At 41.5% G+C, this 15715-nt stretch overlaps 1 pseudogene across 1 annotated transcript in view; it reads right to left on the reverse strand.

Annotated features, from left to right (window-relative positions):
- Positions 1-234: 234 nt before the first annotated feature.
- LOC311000380 (gamma-aminobutyric acid receptor subunit gamma-3-like) overlaps positions 235-15715 on the reverse strand; it is a 73224-nt pseudogene continuing 57743 nt past the window's right edge. Inside the window, exons 8-10 of the transcript in view lie at positions 11829-11981; positions 3346-3542; positions 235-516 (exon numbers count right to left, since the gene is read on the reverse strand). The product of the transcript in view is annotated as a gamma-aminobutyric acid receptor subunit gamma-3-like (transcript). The remainder of the gene's footprint in view (positions 517-3345; positions 3543-11828; positions 11982-15715) is intronic.

Raw genomic sequence — 15715 nt, forward strand, 5'->3', positions numbered from 1 at the left:
CTCCTTCGAGTGCCACGGCTTAAAGTATCGTGGCCCTTTACGCTGAGTACACCAGTACGCACATTTTTCAGTCATGCCACTCTGGAGGCAACATGTGTTTCGCGCTTCCCACAGAGTTGATCCACCTTATTTCCTCTCCCACGCTTCGGTTTGACCTAATCATGAGCTGCAGTGCAAAATGTCAGGGACTGTGGCTGTTTCAGCAAGGGCCCTCGGACCACGGCCCAGGACCGACTAGAGGTAGAGGTAGCTGACCCAGTAGACGATGTTGAAGAGCAAAAAGGACGTGGGGAAGAAAACGCGGGAGTAGGAATCCAGCTCGCCGATGTTGACGTGGATCCGTCCTTTCTTCCAGCCGCCTTCTTTACACTCCTCGTAGCAGCAGAAGAAGCTCTTGCAGTCCTTCCCGTCCAGGCACTCGTACATGCAGTTGTCGTCGTAGTCGTGCCAGAAGAGGGAGTTTCCCATGGGCATCATAGTGCGAGGGTTACGACCCATGTTGAAAGATGAGTAGGCCTGTAGGCGAAGACAGAAAGAGAGTGTTATGGTGGAGAAATTGCTAGTGTGCTAAACACCTCTCCTAGACAATCGCCGTTTATCGCTTAGTAACTACAGTACAATTAGGGCCAGAAGGCCCGTCAAGCTTTGATTTTCCCAATATGTCGAAGTGAAGCCGGCATGGAGCTGCGGCAAGAGCAGGACTCAACATTGATGATTGTGTCTTATTTTAACCTTTCCACAACACAAACTACAAAATCAATGCTGCAATCAGTAAATGTAGTTAAACATTTCTCCTCTAGCATTAGCCGTAATTGTTAGCATGTCAGGCTGATCAGAAATTTAATGTTTCTTCCAAGCCCAAGGAACACATTATTCACTAATAACATTAACTTGTAGGATTGCAGGTTCAAGAAAAAGGCGAATTAAGCACTAATAGATCCTATGTAGTGTTTACCCTCACATTATGTTGCACGAGATGCATTCAAACACTTTGGTTTTGTCTTTTCTCTTGTGATGTTTAACATAAATACTAAACCAAATACAAATAAGGGTGTAAGCCAAACAAGTATACAGTAGAAAGTGTTAGCATAAAACATTCTGATATTACATTTTTATCTTATCATCCTTGTTTAAACTTATTTTCCATAATTCATAATTTAAAAGAAAAACTTTTGAAACATAGAGTCCATTGAAGACAGCTTTCTGAGCCCAATCATTTAGCTAACACAACCTTAATTAGCCGGCCAGCTGCTGCTCATAAAATCTAATAATTTGTGGGTGGCAAAATCAATTGTGACAAGCTAGAAATAGCAAGTCTTATTTTGTCAGCATCTGTGTGAAACCAAGGACTGACTGTTTTGTGAACTAGGAAATTAGCAAGAATCGAAAATTAGTGTGTGCCCATCATTGTGGTACGAACTGCGTAGGTGTGCCCTACGTTGCCTTGATTAATCATTGATCATTAACACAAAAAGCAAATCTAACAAAACACAAAGCTCTGATGTGTTTTTATTTATGTCTTAGAAAGCCATCAGACACCACATTGATGTGCTGAATAGATCTCCAGTTGATACATATCTGATATAATCCACATTTGTCCAGCTATCATTTGGAATAAAGGGTTAGGGTTAGGGGTTCAAACAAGAGGGTTGGCCCAGTGAAGCAAAAAGCACTCGAGAGTCAATATATCCTTTTATAACCATTGTGGTTACCAGTCTTGCAAAGTTCACCATAATAGTTCTGTATAAGCATATTGAACTTCAATTTCAGAAAAGTGTAAAGGCTAACCACACAATAACAAATATTTTTGATCACTTTTTAAAATGGTCACATAACGCAGCCAGAACCTGATTTTCTCTGACGGGAATACTGAGGAAGTACCCCTGAGAAAATTCATTATGTGACTTCCTCTCTGATGTTTACAAAATTGTGTGGGCCAGCCTAATTGGGGTAAAATCTTCACACTTTTTTCAAGTCCTCAACACCGCTGTTAAAGGAAGAGTGGGAGGCGAGAGATGAAGAGAGAGAAAGAAAGAGAGAGAGAGTGAGTCTCATGGAGTAAAAGAACTGACTGAGTGGGTGGCCCAAAGGGGCCACATGGATTGGGGGGTGGTGGTGGGGGGGCTTCCCCATAGACAGACTGGGCCAAAATACAGCAGTGAGCCGGCGATGCAGAGGAGGGGACTGAATGTAACACAACTTAATTGTTCAGCCCGAGCTGACAGTCTTTTTAGCCCTGAGACATATTCAGCAAAACTCCCCGACACTGGGAGGAAATAATGAAGAAGGAGGGGATCTGGAGAGAGGGAAATGACAGTCGCCGTGGCTGACTCAGTGTTAGTAGATGTGTGCAGCCTCCATTAAAGTATTTGCAGTAGGTGCAGCCTTGAGAACGCCCACACAAAGCATTAGGCTCTCGTAGAGGAGCAATTGCTAGAATGCACACGTGTGCTCATTCAGACACATGTCGGAGAGAACAGCGTGCACTATAAACACAGCTACATAGTATATACCGACACCCTATGGATTCAATCAATATGACTTTCTGAAGGGTGATATTAATAGATCGAAAGCAATAGCTGGCATTTTTCACTTCTTTTTTTTTTTTTTAATTCATACTGAAAAAATTGAAGAACTTTAGCAGTTGGTAGAAAAAGCCTCTGAAAAAGTAGATGTATAGGAGCAAACTATCTTGTACAAACACATCGATACCTTATTTTGTTCGGCTCATTATGTGAGCCGAACAGGCAGTCGTGTCTACATTTTCATCCATTTCTCTCATTTTTTGTCCTATACCTCTTACTTTGTCTAGGTCGATAGAAACGGTATCATAGGTACTGATCTCAGGGGGGCCAGGGCCCACAATGTTGCCATGGCATCCATGGACTTTGTGTCATTAAAAACTAATGAGGCATTCATCTACAGCAAGGTGTTTAGGATTTAAATTAGCTCAAGGAATCACCCTTAGTATTAAGATCTGTCATGTTTTGTAAAGGCGCCATACCATCATGCAACATGACTAACATGATTTGGCTGATATTGCATTTTTTGTGGTTGTTTCGTATCGATTTGTAGCTGCTTTTACATCTCTTATGGTTGCTTTGTGTCTCTTTACAGTTGTTTTGAGTCCCTCTGATTGTTTGAATCTTTTAGTTGTTGTTTTGCATCTTTGTCCATTTTGTGTCGGCTCTGTCCCTGGTTGTCGTTGAACTTAGTTTGAGCAGTCACATCAAACAGAAGTCCATCCAATAATGTATCCATGTGCTTGTCAACAGAAATAAAAGCCAAATGCAGAGTTAATATACAGTACCTATTAGTCAGTCACACGTGCATCATGGGGCTTACCATTCTCTGCGTCTTAGGAGGAGGTCTGCGTATACTGTAGGAGTAATAGTTGAGCATCGCGTACTCGATCATAGCAGCGAAGACGAACAGGAAGCAGACAGTGACAAACAGGTCCATCGCCGTCACATAGGACACTCTGGGTAGCGAGTTCCTGGCCACCGTGCTCAGCGTGGTCATGGTCAGCACTGTGGTGATGCCTAAAGGGGAAAGAGCAACAGAGTTTGTGAGGAGAGTTCTCTGTGACTGCATGATGAATTGCTGGTCAGTACTGGGGTGACCCGTTGAGGAAGTCAGTGATTGCAGTATATAACATCTGGGCAGGGGTTTATTAATCACCATTAATAATGCATATGGGGTATTCTGGGTAAATGTGCCCATTCTTGCATCAATCTTGTCTTTCCATAAACACCAGCAGCGGAGATCTGTTTTGAATCGTTCAGATTATTAAATACTTGAATTTTCTTTTTTTTGTTTTTATCTTTGCTCTTTCTCCCGGCGATCTAGAAAACTGTAATAAAATGAAGTGTCAGAAATCGATTTTGTGGGTTAAGAACCTCTATTATACAGTGGAGTCCCGACACCTCCTTATGACTAAAACATGACTTGCTTCTGAAGTGGCTCAAGTAGTGCAGCGATAATTCAGGAAGCCGGCCCTGCATTCGTGTATATCTGTGATGGTAATACATTCAGTAAAGTTTTATAACCGAAGCCACTGTGGGAAATGTTTGGAAATGACACTGAAACTTACACTGTCATTTAACGTTTCATAATTTTGAGTTACTTTAAGTACTTTTATTTTTTCAATCATGCAAAGCTTTTCTGTTTGTTACTTTGCCTCCAAACATTGTGCAACGCAAGACACACTGGACATATAAAGACACAGGACGTAGTTCCCCATTGAGATTTGTTTTTAACCTGTCAAATGAAGAGCCACATTATGCTGATGGTTAACGTCCTGACTGATGTATGGACTGCGGTCGTTAATCAGCCTTTGAAGACATGAAGCTATCACCGGCCCACTTGTCTTTTTAATGACACCAGTGACGGATGGAAATGAGGCTGTAATTCTTTGATTTGCTCGACCTCTGTAGTGAAAACTCACACGGAATTGAAAATGCGTAATAGCCCGTTTCTGCCAATCACATGTCAACAGATAACGCACTCATGAGCTAAGTCACTTTGGGCGGTAACTAATGTTTTCTCAAACTGTTGTAGAGTTGTTAATGTGGCTGTTATCAATAATTACCTGTCACAGTTGTGATTAAGTATGGGGGATAACTTTTAATTGTTTCATCAGAGCCGTTGTTATAGAAATTACTCCTCATGGTGTCTGAGCGGAGAATATTGTGTACGCCTGGTGAAATGAAATCAATTCTTTCACACAGAGATGAACCTGGTGACATTGATGCCCACTGGGAGCATTGATATCTACTGCTGTGACACACTCGGATCATTCTCGTAATCTCGCCCGACTTTTCCCTCTCATCCTCCCCTGTTCCTCTTCATGCCGCGTCGTCGCGCCCCTTCCTCTCTCCGTCCTTCTCTCTCTTTTCCTCTCTCTCCCCCCTCCGTCTCTTTCATCCTCATCTCCTACATGTCTTTCATGGCAGTGTTTTCGCCTGTGGTTTCCATAGAGACGAGTTGCTCCCATCTATTTCCAGCTACCTCCTCTGGTCTAGTGCTCGTCTAGACTTTCTCTTTTTTTCCGCCCGCTCATTAGATTTAAACACCAAACTAGGTAAATGAACAGTCCTCCTCTCCTTATTCCTTTAAATCTTAAATCTGTTCAAATCCCAGAGCAGTGTAAACAGTGTGAGCTCAATAAAATAGCCAGTGCATCGACAGCACTGTTTTGTCTTTGTATTTTATTTTCCTCTTTTTATTTTTTTATAACAAGCAACCCACTGGCTGCTCACAGTTTGGGCTGCTATTTCAAATCAAGGTCATGAGTTTCCTTTTCTGCACAGTTTAAAACATTTTGTATGAATTGTAGCTACATGATACCATAGCAACTGGGAGATTCCTGTCTGTGCAGGGGAGCTGAACAACAGTCTCGCATCTGCAGACCGAAAAAACAGGGAGCATCTCATAGAGGTGAGAAAAAGCTCCGGTGCATGTGCCTGGACGAGACAAATACGCTGCAGACATCCTCAAAAATAATTTAAATGGTGTGATCACAGCAATAACAACCATCACGGTGCATAAAATCTGATCTAATAGAAACGCAGCTGATGGCAGGGAACAGGTCACACATGTCCAGAAGTGATGGGGCTGTTGCCACAATATGTTATACAAATTTGAGACATTGACCTTTGTTATGTGTCCAGAGGTAAACCAGGTGGAAAAGACCACAGCCTGTGTTCATAGAGCGTCTGCAAGTAGCACGGAGGAGCACCGGTCAAGGATCAGCAGCCAGGTCACATGACTGCAAGGCTTTCACTGTGGCCACTGACCAGTGCCTTTTCTGTGATACCTGCACATCCAGTGACATTAACTTTAAGGTTTTAGAGCTCCTTGCAGTGTCTTTATGCAGCAACATCAAAGTGTTGTGTTTACCAGGCTTTTATTGGTGGTTTTTAGCCCTGTTGATCTTTTACCAGCAGGTCATACTGATCAGCCTTTATACCTTTTCGTGATAGGAACCAAGGGGCCCAATGGTAAAGGTGGATAAAAATTCATACTGTGAATCTCCATGGATTTTTTCAGAATACTACAGTATGTAGACATGCAATATATAAACAGTTATAGTTGCCCTCGTCATAATTATCAGTAGTATTAGTAGTATTTTTAGTTATTTTGTAGTTTTTGTTATCAGACAGTGATTAAAGGCAGCTTTGTATTGTATATGCATTGAGCTCCAACATATCCTTTTTTTACACAACATGAATGCAAATTCACTTTTTAAAATACTTTAAATCCTGCAATGTTTACACTATACTTAGCTGTAAGCAGTCTTTCCCCTGTCTGTCTTTGTTGATATGTCACTGTGTCCTGGCGTGTTACTGCCACCAGCTGCATTGATTAATCCACCAATTATTTCAACTCTGCATGTGAGGATTTCATCCTCTTTCTTCACCCTGCCAGCGAACAGCTCTGATTGGTTGTCTGTTTGTCCAAGGGAGAGAATCAGTCGTCAATGGGTACTGTATGTGTGCTGAGTAGTTATAGATTAGAGCTCACAGCAGTCCTAACATTGGATATATATGGGCTGACGTGTAAAACTGAAATCATGCACAGTTTGAGTGGAATAAAAATGCGTATCACTTGGAAAATAGACGGCGTTCCTGGTAGATTTTCCACAGAGATCAACACAAAACAGTGCATGCAGTATACATAGGCGCTGACAGTCTCCTTGCCAGTCTTGCAGTCTTGTTTGTTGATGGTAATTATACCGATGTTTTCAAATTAATGTGCAAGTGATTGAGGTTAAAATGCTTCACATGGCAACCTCAATCTAATCTGATTAAAGGTGTTTCCCGCACGCTTTAGAGGCCTTGACTCAAATCCCCGTCCTCCATGCATGTAATCAGTCAGATGGCCCTACATGAGTCCCCTCTGACCGAGGAGACACTTGGGACAAAACAGCCTTAAGCAAGTCTTGAGCAAGTCTGTAATTTATTCACTCAGCCGTGTATTCTCTGACGGTCAGCTTGATATCTATAGACCAGGCTTTATGTGGCAGAGGACTTGTTCCTACTGATATTTTAATCACAGTATAAACTTCTTGCTGCTGAGAAAAACATCTGAGCACATGAACGTCCTTGCTGCTGACCATTTTATCATGTTGCTGTCGTTGTGTCAGTCATGAGTACGACCATTCCTCAGCAGGAATGGCCATTCCTCAGCAGGAACGATCTTGAAACGGCTATACATGCTTTTATCAGTTCTAGGTTAGATTATTGCAATTCCCTGTACTTTGGCATTAAGCAATCATCTCTCTCCCGCCTTCAACTGGTACAAAATGCTGCAGCACGCCTCCTAACCAACACCTCCCGTTACAGTCACATCACTCCCGTTCTCTGTTCACTACATTGGCTCCCGGTTAAATTTAGAATCACTTTTAAACTGTTATTATTTGTTTTTAAAGCTATTCACGGTCTTGCTCCAGAGTATCTGTCCGATTGTTTAAAACTTAGACGACACTGTAGAGCCCTCCGGTCCTCAGAACAGCCCCTGTTAGAGGTCCCCTTCTCTAATTGTAAACAGTGGGGGGATCGGGCCTTTTCAATAGCGGCACCAAAACTGTGGAACTCCCTACCCCCTGAATTATATTTTATTGATGACTTGGCACTTTTTAAAGCACGTCTTAAAACTCATTTGTTTAAACTGGCTTTTAATATTGATTAACTTTTACCTTTTGATATGTATTTTATTGTTGTGTTTTCTTGTTTTGTTTTTTTCCATGCCATTTGTCACCTGAAATGTTATTTCTTTTCTGTAAAGCACTTTGATCATCTGTCCGATGTTGTAAGGTGCTATATAAATAAACTTTATTATTATTATTAGGCCTTAGCAGGTGTCTCGGAAAGAAACTGCTCTGGGAGGAAAACATAGGCGATCATGTCGCTAGTTTGTCCCTGTGGTGAATATAAAACCCGATTTAGATTCCCCATCTCTCACAGCACAGTTTTAGGGACTGATGTCATTGCACTAGCTCCTATCTTAAAGTCACTGCTTTCTTGCGAGGGTTCCCATGAGGAACATTGTCAGCTCTTACACCCAACCTGTCATATCAAAGTTGACAAGCGTTTGTGTGAATGACGGCTCTCGCAGGGAATCCTTGGGCTTTAAATGCTAAATCTTTTTTTTTTTTTTTTTTTTACTTCCCCCAGTATTACACTCATAAGAAGGAAGCTATAAGCTTGTTGTCAGAGCTTGCTGCTAGTCAGGGCCCAGTGTTTGAGATGGATATGTCTAACCAAACACTGCTGTTTGGCTTTTGAGGATGCTTCTTTGGTAAATCATGAAAAGCCGCCACAATGAGATCCGTGGGTGATTGAGGCACACGAGAGAAACAAAGGCATCAGCTGTGTCAGCGATCGCCCCAAAACAACAAAGGCTCATGTTCTAGTGACAAATTCTCCTGCAGCTGTAGGAACTATGACTTCTTTTTTTTCTTTTCTTTTCTTTTTTACATGACATGACATAGAGTAAGATAGAGCGAGTTGTGGTGGATGTTTAGGTCAGTTGGCTGCCTCAGGACAATAAAAAACATCCTACTTATCCACACTTGCAAGTATAGTGTATTTTCAGCTTAATTCTTATAGTATTTTCTCATCTAAAGCCCAAAAACACAATACACAATATTGTTTTGTGTTTACAACAAAAGCAAAAAAGAAATCAAGGATCGTGATTTCCCTGAATACTCCATGTAGCATAATGATTGATGCTTCCACTCAGTTCAATTAACTCCAGGTCCACAGTTCTCCTTTACTCTCCCTCGAGCTCTAGATTCTTGAATCTTGCCTTGGGATGGATGTATTTCCCCATCAACATCCCTCCGTATCTCTGCCAAGATCCATCTGAGCTGCAGAGATTGAGGTCTAATGGGAATCAACCGTAGTTCAGCTCTCTTACTTCCAGCCCGCTGCCATCCAAACGCCCCGCTGCTGAAGGAGTAGCAGGTGAGTGACAGCTCTTTGGAAATACCAACTGGTACATGTTAGCGGCTTGTCAAGGCACACAGCCGGGAGGGGCGGGAGGGAGGGGGTGGCGGCATCACCCGCCTTTTTCTTGGACTTCAACCTCTCTGTGATCCGACTGATCTGCCTCCCTCGTTCTGACATTTCTCCCTGCCGCGACGTGCCAGAGGCCTTCACTTTGCTTTACACTCTTGTTTTGTCCCTCTCCTGCGCCCAGCCTTTCTTCCTCTTATCTCTGCTCCTCTCTTTCAGGGTAGGGATCAGGTCTCGAGACGACTGGAAAACAGGGGCAATGTACTAGAGAAGAAAGGCTAAATGACTTTCTGGTGTTGAGCTGAATGTGGATGTTTATCAGGACGGGGACAGCTTGCCGTCTCCGCGCTACCTGTTGTCTGAGGGATATCGCAAACCTTTCACTGCCTGTGGTCATGTATCACACCACCACTCACGTACTGTGAGCGTTGATTGCCTTTGGTTGTTGTTGTCTATGCCTGGCAGATAGACGGGTCGACACAGTGATGGAGAGTTAGACAGGCTGTGATGAACTAACAGCCACAGCAGCAAGCTGAAAGCCTGCAGTATCTTCAGTATAGCTGCAAAACAGCGATCGCTCTTACCCTGGTGAAAGGTATTTCCGATGTATGAGACATTTGGTTGAATAAATATCTAATAAAGTAGCTCTTGGTAAAGCGGCTGCTTCTACAAACACATCATTTCCAAATCCAGCCTGAAAATACACCTTTGTGTTGTTGTCTCTCTCGATCTCGTCTGCTTCACACCGTCTTGATGCTCAACTGCCACCGTGTCAGCTTTCATCAGCCTGACAGCAGAGGCAAGCTGAGCAGAAGTCCACGCTGAAGACAATCTTTTATTATGATCAGTTCAGACGAGGGGCTCCATGTGGCTCAGCGCATCCTTGAACAGTAACTTACAGTATGTTCATTATTGAATCCAATACAACATAAGGTGATTTTATTGTTCAGCTGTCAGTGAAGTTTTTTTTTCTTGGGATTTCTTTCTTTTTTGAATGAATGAGTAGAAATGGGAAGAACTCCAATATAACTTCTTCTGTTGCCACAGAGACGTTCCTGATGACCTTCTGTGATTGGTGGGCTGATGATGGCCACCAGGGACTGATTGGAATTAAAGTACTTCAGATTAATGTGTACCGTCTTGATTCGAGTGACAGCAGGGGAGAAGGAAGTTGGATTTTGAAGAAGTCAGCTGGGGTTGAGTCCTTGGGTTAAGTAAGAAGCCATGGGTAGCAGAATTTAATTAGTTAGAGTGTGACTTCCTTCAACAAGTATTACTAAAGTGCCAGGGAGCAAGGCACTATGGCCCAACTGGGGCTTCCTGGCATAATTATGTGAATATGAATCCATGGGATAGCTGTTAATTTGTATCTCAATTTACGGCATTTGGTTGCAACTAAGTGTACACCAGGGGTTTAAATGAGCAACCATTCCCCAGACTGGTAGTCCTACGCTGACGTGTGGAGGCAGCACGGGATAGATGCCAAATGTGAGAGGAAAAGCTCAAGTGAAACTTAGAAAATAGAGTGTAGTCTGCCAATGCTGCCAAGTGCACTAAAAAAAATACATATATTCAAGGCGGCGAAAGTGATCATGTTAAATTAGTGTTCTTTATTTGATTATTACATTTTAAAAAGACTTGGCAATGAATGATACATTGACTATAAGAGTGTAATTTATTGTTGTAGCAGTCGTTTGTACTGATGTGGAGGTCAGTTATCTAGGTTTTTATTTTTAGCCACAGTAGCAGCATTTCTCTTGTAATGGTGAGCTCACCTGGTTGGCTGGACACTTTGATTGTGTATCTGGTTGTAGTTTTTAACAAATATATTGTTAAAACATTTAAGTATTTGCATGCTAGCTTTGCAACAGCACTACCAGCATGGCTCTCTCGGTCATGTTAATGTGTCCTCTATGCAGTTTAAAGTATCTTCAATACTACAACTCTATATTATCCTTTCCTACTACCCACTGAAATTATAGGACATGAAATGAAACCGTAACACCCAGGTGTGTGTATGTTAAAGTGTGTGGACATGAACTTGTCAGACACTCACCTTGAGTGTTACCTTAAACAGGAAAGCACGAGCACTTTGCATAACATCATCATCCACAGGAAAGCAAATGAACTAATGGCAGGCATGCAGTGAGGAAGGAAACAATTAAAAACAATTGTCAACTCATGCAAACTGAAACAAGATTAACACAACAATAAAGGATAAAAGAGACAAAAGAAGCTGCACTGATGTGACATGTATTAAGACGGTTTTATGCACAGCTAAAGATACAGTGAAACATACACAATTAGCTGAGAATGCACATGCAGAAGGACAGACACAAGGTTTTCTTCATTCTGCATCTTTCGCTCGCACAACAATGTTCAGTGATGTGCAAGTATTCCACTAACATGATTGCTTTTGCTGGTAATAACTACGGCGACAAAGACGGAGTCATAATATTGCAGTTACTAATCATAGAAGAGATTATTACTTTTGCTATCAAGCTGTCTAAATCTCAGATTGAATGGGAATTACCACAAGGCTTTAAATCCTGCCACCAACGTCCGATTCATTTTCTTCTTATTACATTCACATACTGTAGCCTGAATGAGCAGTTCTGTATTCTCCCATGGAAGCATCCTCTATCATTCATAAAATATCCCACCCATTCATTTAAAGACAGGGCAACAAAATCTTGGACATCAACACTATTTGCTATTTCAAATCAAAGAAACTAGATTGCAGTTATGGGTGACAGAGAAAAGCAACACTAAGAGAAAGTATTGCTGTAAATTACTACTGTTGTGTACCTAAGGCCGTCCTTGCAGGCGTAGCATCGCTCTTGATCCAGAAGGAGACCCAGGACAGGACCACAGTCAGGATGCAGGGGATGTAGGTCTGGATAGTGAAGTAGCCCATCCTTCTGCTGAGGTCAAAGTACACTGTCATCAATATGTAGTCACCTGTTGACCGAGAGAGGAAATGGAGCGCGTTGAGTGTGACTAAACGCTTTCAGAGAGTATCACTGATGAAAACATGACATAGAGATCAACCTCAGAAGTTACTTCCATGTTACATTACAAACATGATGTTTTATTCTCTGCATCCCTCCTCAAACTTTACAAGTTGTGGCATAAAGCCACATATACGCTGCAAAACATAGACAGTCTTAGATCAGAGCTGGTGTGCTGCCATATTTCTCAGCCACAGATTACAAGACTCTGTGTCCTTCACTGTTTATAAACAAAACAGTACAACACAAGTGGACAATATGATGAGTAAAAGAACCTGCGACTGAACAAAAGCCTTCGTAAAGAACGAGAATCCCAGTCAACGCTCACCGCTTGCCTTTTTATAAAACTACTCCCAGTGGAAGCCCTTTTAGAGAGTACCCATAACAACAGTGGTAAGGGAGTTGCGATGAAAGCCTTTTCCATTTTGGAGTAGGGAATACATCCTTTTGCTTAATTTCTTCCACTCATATGGCCCCAATAGAAAAACGCAGAAATTGAGCGGTTTCCAGCAGTAAATTTGCTCTTTAAGACTCTATACATTGTATGGTAACCCTGCTATTTTCACTTTTTCTCACTCGTGAAGCTAAAGCCCAGGATCCCCGAGGATCTGCAGTAGCACACTGGCTCATGAGTAATTTAAAAAGGTCTGACGTGCGGCCGGGAGCTGCGTCACGCTGCTCTTAACTTGGTCATCAAAACAGAGGCTTAATTTTCCTGCAAGATCTTTAACAGCACAATCCAAACTTTATCCTGCACGTGACTGAAGAAAGCTGCGAGGATCAGCACATTTGATTAGTTGATTGTAGCCTAGAATAAAACAAACTTGTATATTGTGCTTTGTGGCTAACAGGATGCAGGTTTGAAATAACCAGCCAGGCGCTGAGGGAACCGAGAACCATTTTCTGTACTGTTTAACCAAAACCATTTTGGGCTGTTGTCGGCTAAGTTTCCTAATCATCAGAAGCGTCTAAAGCTGTGCCAAGATCTAAGGTCTTCAATAACTCTCATTAAGACCATTTCGCAGCAGCTAAAAGTCAATAAACTCCACGCATATTTGTCAAAATTGTTATGGCTGGTCAAATAAAACATAAGAGATTGTTCAGTTCCTGCGGTGAGGGTTTCAAATTAGGGCTGTAAATGCTTAGAGTGAGATAATTAAATGTGAGGGCCAGAAACAGAAAAAAACTAAACTTAACAGAGATTTAGAAGTCAAGGAAATATATCTTTGACTTGAGCTACCATGCAATAGTGCTGTTAGTGTTATTGCAACATCAACTAACAACAGCAAGGATACTGAGTTACAACACCTACGTTCTGTAAGTTTGACAAACGTTTGTGCACTAAATGTTACTGAAGACCACCATGTGATAACCTGCTGTCAATCACATTCTTCCATGAAGAGGAAGTGGAATTGAATAAAACATCTGTAGACCTTTTGTCCTCCGCCTGCAGCTGAATCTCACCTCACACTCGACATGGAACTGAAATAATTATTTTAATCGTCTGGTGGGATGAATGAAGGGTGTCTTAGAGCAGAGGAGTGTTTATCGCTCTCGGTTGTGAGTGTGTAGCAGTGCAGAACATGTAACAACTATCTGAACTTCAGGCTTTAGGTTTTAGGTTTTAGCTTTGTGAGGTCCAGGGTCGTTGTTGCCTCCAGCTCCATTGAGGGCAGGTACTGTATTTCTTCCTTTTTAATAGATATACTTTCTGCTTTTCTGTCAGAATTACTTCCTTTATACTCGTTGATTGTTGGATGAACCCAAGTGTTTTCAATAGCTAATCGGTTAAACAAAATATATAATGACAAAATGATCGTTAAAACACCGAACTACAGACAAAACGTTTCAAGTCCTGCAGAATGTAGATACAGTATGGACTAATCTTGGTACTTTTTAATTAGAAGGCATGGGGAATAACAGCAGATATTTGCAGTAGAAATGACAGCTGTGAAATGTGCTCTGTTAAAACACTGACCACTGTGAAGTGAGAGGCCTGCAGAGCCACACAATGTAGAAACAGCAAGCTAGTCATCTCACTGAGAAAGTTAAAGTTAGAATGACACCATTTTGCAGGTGGATCACATCTCTCCAGAGCTGGTGTTCGTTAAAAAAAAAAAAAAAAAAATCACATTTATTTGTTCAGGCTGCGGTTGAAGAGTGTCTGTCTAAATCCTGTCCAGACCTTCTCGCCACAACAGATCAATACTGACATCCGCTCAGATACTATAGGGAACTGTACCCTAAAGGAAAGCTCTGAGACAGGTTATGTCATCGGACTGCAGAACCATCTCACAAATATAATGCGGCCTCCTCTGCAAGGAGCTAAGCGTACACTGTAAATTATAATGTCAGAGAAAATGAAATGAGAATTAAAACTTATATTGGATCATAATATGACAGTTAGAGGTGAATTATTAGACGGTATCTCCAGTGCTGGTACAGAAATGAAATGTCATGAGTCAAGGAAACAGATAATTATTAACCCCAGTAGTGTTATTATCATCAAGGGATATGAAAAACTGGGTTTCTTAACATTTCAGAGCATGATTTAAACTGAGATATGACTATTAATAGAGACATTAGTGGGCATGTTGAATTAAAACATCAAGTTATTATATTTAAGCCATTATAATAGTTATAACCACCAACTACTTTTGTTCTTGTTTTTTTTTCCGAAATAAAGTTACTTTTGAAGTAAATGTCAAAAGAAAAGTACTGTAGTGGCTGGACCTGAAAAGTACAGCAGATAGATGTCCATCTAGTGCATTTAACCACATGTTGATTATCAGCTATGTAAAATTCATCGTTACCAGTACAACGAGAAACCAACAGGAGAGTTTTACACCTCTAACTTATTAAAGAATGATGACCTTGTATTATAACATTAGGCTACTTTATATCACAAAGAGTACCTGGACGATTAGGTTAATTTTCTCCCCTGCAGAGTAAGAACAAATAAAACCTTATTCACAAAGCAGACATAATAAAAAAATCAATGTATTTTGCTATTTCACCGAAATAAAACTGCCTCGTTTTATTTTATGCGCCTATTTATGGCCAGGATGAAGCGTGCCTTCCTCTAAAGCGATCCAAGGCTTGTTAGCATTGGAACATAATGCTGGTTAGATTAGAAGAAAAAAACAAAACAAACTTTTTTATATACCAACAGGGGTAAATTAAAGAGCTTGCATTATTCTCCTCCTGCTCCCTCTCAGCACAACACAGCACAGTTGATTTGACAGTTTAATAAGCTTCATTGTGCAGTCAATCTTGCCAGTCCTGTTGGATACCGCTGCTTAACTGATATTAATGATTAAATGGAGGCTGCAGAATTACAGTATATATCTCCAAATCAAAAGTTGCATCGTGGTGACATACTGTACTGTACATCCTGTTAGGATGCCCCAGTGTTTACACATAAGGAAGACTCTCCAGGAAAACTGGTTCATTAATGAGCTCAAGGCAGTTCAGCTAATATTGCTGATTTGTTTTTTTTATAATCTTTATCCTGTGTGAGCTTTCCAAGCGTGCACTTAGAGGCCCCGGTCTGATGTGCTGGCTTACAGCTCCACTGTTGGAGGATTCAAGGTCCTTCTCAAGGGCACCGAAGAGAGGGTGAAAATATCGCTGCTTTCTCCACTTTCCCTACCAACGGTAATCCTGACCCGTAGGTTGTTCATT

This window comes from Trachurus trachurus, assembly GCF_905171665.1.
Source record: "Trachurus trachurus genome assembly, chromosome: 2".
Taxonomy (NCBI): Eukaryota; Metazoa; Chordata; class Actinopteri; order Carangiformes; family Carangidae; genus Trachurus; species Trachurus trachurus.